This window comes from Sinocyclocheilus grahami, unplaced genomic scaffold (genome assembly GCF_001515645.1).
Source record: "Sinocyclocheilus grahami isolate Dianchi unplaced genomic scaffold, SAMN03320097.WGS_v1.1 scaffold2760.1, whole genome shotgun sequence".
Taxonomy (NCBI): Eukaryota; Metazoa; Chordata; class Actinopteri; order Cypriniformes; family Cyprinidae; genus Sinocyclocheilus; species Sinocyclocheilus grahami.
This window is the reverse complement of record NW_015507938.1, coordinates 9537-14087: the sequence shown is the minus strand read 5'-3', so window position 1 is coordinate 14087 and position 4551 is coordinate 9537. Positions and strand designations below refer to the sequence as shown.

General features: G+C 38.4%; 1 pseudogene; it reads left to right on the top strand.

Annotated features, from left to right (window-relative positions):
* Positions 1-3570, top strand: part of LOC107575621 (zinc finger protein 239-like) — an 11208-nt pseudogene extending 7638 nt beyond the window's left edge.
* The last annotated feature ends 981 nt before the right edge of the window (positions 3571-4551 follow it).

Here is a 4551-nt window from a genome sequence, read left to right as displayed (position 1 = left end):
TGTTAGACCAGTTTATGTGTTTATGTAGTATGTTAGACTAGTTTAAGTGTTTATGTAGTTAATAAAACCTTACTTGTATCACACTTGACGTGGTTCATTGTTTGCTCATAACTGGAGTCACTTAATCATGCAGATTTATGCTACAAGCTTTTGTAGAATTGTACAGTAAGAAAGTTATTTCCCTTAACCAGGAAATTAACGTTCTTAGACTTGACAGACAGTTGACCCTGAGAGGTCAGCTAAATATCTACAGCGGATCTAAATATTCATAATTAATTATAACTAGTTCTGATTAGCTACAGTGATCTTCTTCCGTTTTTTGGCGTGTTACATCCTGTGTGCATATCGCCACCTACTTTTGCTGTTATGCAGTCATGGTTTATTTATCAATTTATTCCTTGTTTTTGCTTTTCCTGTTCTTACACACATATATACTGACATAGGAATTATTCAATTTCCCGGTCAAACTCCACATATTCGAAGACTAAACCAAAAAAAGTAAATTAGAGATTCCTATTAATGATCTGCTTTTAGACGGAACGCAAAAAAGAAAGCAGAAATGGAGAAGAAGAGATGCAGAACCACTTCCAAAGGTATAAACGGTTAAACTGACATCCTGTCAAAAAGAGAGAGCAGATGTCACTATCTGGGTTAACAGTGAACAGATGGAAAATGTTAAGGTGTGAAAACTTGCTCGTATATTTTTGCAAAGGTGTTGCTGCGCTGTAGTAGAGTAGATGCATAATTGTGGGTAGCATAGAAAGGTCAGACATCCTGTGTTAACGAATTGGAGATAAACTTTGTTTGAACCTCTCCGCATATATTTTTGGAGATGTACGCACGTGTATATGCTGTGCTTAGTGTGATGATGTAATGGAATTGCAACTCGCTGAAACAAGGGGTGTGACCAAGTGTTTTGTGTGTCTTGCATTTATCCAATGGAGTGTTTGAATAGATGCTTTGCAGGAGAGCAATTTTGTAATGCCCTCTCCTATATAATCAAGTGCTTTATGATTTTGCGAGGCCGAAAAACGGGTGAAGACTATACGCTGTTACTTTCTTGAATTTTGCTTATGAGTTATTGTTTTTAATAAAGCGAAACCGTTTGTATATGGTGATTCAATAAACTTTCTTTTAATCAAGACTCTGAGTAATTTATTAAGGGTAACACATTATCTGAATTTAGTTCATAAATCTCCAGTGCGGGTCTCATAGTGGTGAAAACCCTGCTGAGCTGATCAGGACGTTTCGCTGTGGATCCTGGACCTTACATCACACTTCCCATTAATGAGAGGTAAGGACTGTATTTGCTTATGACAGCTACAGATGGGGGACAAAGTGTATATATGAGGTTTATTGGTTCATTAAGAGCGGAATTATACAACACCTTCCGTGCCTCAGCAGCGGCGGGTCCTGAATCGCGGGAAGCAGATGGCTGCCCCTCTTTCCTCGAGAAGAGAGACAAACGAGAGCGGAGCTTTTTCCCTTGGAAAAAATGCTCGCAGTGCATGCCGATTGCCCCCTCGGAGACATCGCGTGCGTGCTCTTTGCCCAAACAAACAACGCATAGATCGTGTGTGTCATCAGATGTTTAACAACGTCAACACGGATGCACACATCCTTAAATGCTTTGCTAGTGCTCGCCATAATGAGATAAATAGAGATAGCTCTTACCACAGAAATGCACGCTTCAAACAAAACAGTCAATGAAGACGAAAAACATAATGATGTGTAGCTCCCGGCGTCTATTTATATTATAGTCGCACCGGTAGTGACGTCATGGCTGTCGCCGGCCAACGAGTTGGTGTTTCTTCAATGTATGCTTCAGACACGGGTCACAAGGAGGCGTTCCCCCATAGCGACCCCTAGAGGACGCAGTTCGAAGTTCCCATGAAAGGGAACATTTCTTAATGCATCACAATTGAAGAAACACCTGACAGTTCATACGAAGGAGAAGCCACAATCATGTTCTGTGTGTGGAAAGAGTTTTTCACTGCTGTATAGTTTAAAAGGACACTTTAGAAAATGCATACTGATGTAAAAGCTTATATGTGCTTTGAGTGCGGGAAAACATTTACATTTGCAAGCTGTTTAAAACAGCATGAGAGGATCCACACTGTGGATCAACCACATCAGAGTTTGATCAGTTATATTGTCTACAGTCATTGTCAGCATCCCTCGATTTCAGAATGTTTCTAGTAAAGTGCAGATGAAATTTAAGCATTACTGCAACAGGAATAGAGCTTCCATTGTTGTCTTCCGTTGTCTACAAAGAGACAACACTTAGAATTTGTAAGGCTCCAGTCTCTTCTGCTTCTAAAACTTAAATATCTAAATTATTTTAAAAAACTGACTTGATTTTTTGTTGCTTTGTTCAAATCTGCTTCTTCCACACAGCAATTCATGTTCAGTGAAGCTCCTCCCACAAACCCTGCAGAATGAAACATACTGAAGAACAAACAGGTTGCTGTTTATTCTTTATTCTTCATTAATGAGGCAGAAGGTTATAAAGCTTCAAGCAGATTTAGATTTGTTGTAATAGGGTACTTTTTTCAATAACATTATGTTAGATAATTGTGCAGTTGATCAAACATATTTAATAGTTCTCTCTGTAGAAACATGGGATTTGTGATTTTATAATGTTCTAAAAATAATAATTAAAAGATCAGTTATGTACCTCATTCATGGAGTTTCAGGGATGCATCAAAATTACCAACTAAGAGACCCTGATGAATTCTGATGAACCTTGATTCTTCATTAATAATGCTGATGGTTATAACGCTTCAAACTGATATAGATTTAGGTTATTGTAATAGGAAAAATCTTCATCAAGGTTCACCTTTATGTCCACATTTCTCTGCTGTTTACAAGTTACTGAAAATGAACCATGTTTACTTTTATTTCAGAGTTGATTGAAGAAAACAAGAATGAAAAATTTAGTGAAGTTGAGGAGAAAAACCTTTGAGTTGCTCTCAAACCGAACAGAAAGATTTAAGGAAAAGAAGAGCCCAGAAATCATTCACCTGCACTCAGTGTGGAAAGAGTTTCACACGCAAAACAAGTCTTGAGCGTCACATGAGAGTTCATACTGGAGAGAAACCATTCACTTGCGATCAGTGCGGGAAGAGTTTCACTCAATCATCAAGCCTTAAGGACCACATGAACATCCACACTAGAGAGAAACTGTACACATGTGATCAGTGCAGCAAAACATTTTTGAGAGCTTCAGGCCTGAAGCAGCACCTGAGAGTTCATACAAAGGAGAAGCCACATTCATGTTATTTGTGTGGAAAGAGTTTTTCACTTCTACAATATTTGAAAGTTCATCAGAAAATACATACTGCTGTGAGAGAGTACATGTGCTTTGAGTGTGAAAAGACTTTTATTTCAGCAAACTGTTTAAAACGGCATGAGAGGAATCACACAGTAGAGAAACATTACAAGTGTTCACACTGTGACAAGAGATTCAGTCATTCAGGAGACCTGAAAACACATGAGAAGATTCACTCCGGAGAGAAACCTTACAAGTGTTCACACTGTGACAAGAGATTCAATCAGTCAGGATACCTGAAAACACACGAGAGGATTCACACTGGAGAGAAACCGTAACACTACACTGCATGTGGGAAGTGTTTCAATAATTCATCTTCTCTACACAGTCATACAAAAAACAATCACAGTAAGTAGATCATCTTCAGATCCAGCACTTTCAGATCTGATGCTGTGTCCTCAAAAAATGTGACACAATCATGCATCAAGCAATAAAATATAATTTCACAGTGAATAAAGTTCTTCAGAACCAGCAAATTGAACTGTAAGTTCCTCCCCGAAGAAGAATGTCAAAATGTTTTATTATTGTATAAAATTTTGCTTCATGATATGAATTATATCATTGTGCTTTCTTATGAGTTTCATATAAAGTTCAGTTGTCATTACTGACAGTCAAACAGCAAAAGAATGCCAATGTCTTTCCCTCACATCCTTTGGCTGGCATTACAGTAGTTTTGATCTCTCTATCATCGCGCCGCTCACAGCTGAGCACGGATGGTCTGCAGGATCTGATGATCAGTACTCGACTCCATCCTCCTGCAGATATGTGTGAGACTCACTTCACTTGCTGGCTGTTTTTGATCCGGTCAGTAACATGCTTGTACATGACCAGATAGAGCTTTATAAAACGGAGAGTTCCGGTCCTTGATTCTGATTGGCTGAGCCACGTTCGAAGTGGTTGTAAATTACTCTACAAACATACACCTTTGTTTACTTCTGTGTGTTGCTCGACAACCACTTTGTTGCAACCACAACTGTTTCTGAGGAACATTGTTTGGTGGAAGAATACTGTTTTCATTAATATCATTACACTTTATTTGCTCTGTTTTAATTTGTGAAACCTTACTACATGTATGAAATAACCATTTTATAAAAGCAATAAGCCCCGTGAAGCCATCGTTTACAGTGAATTTATAACAGCTAAGGGGTGGTGTTAGGGGCTTATTGCTTTATTTTAACCCTTCTTATCTTCTGTCTAGATATGAAACCTTTTTGCAAGGC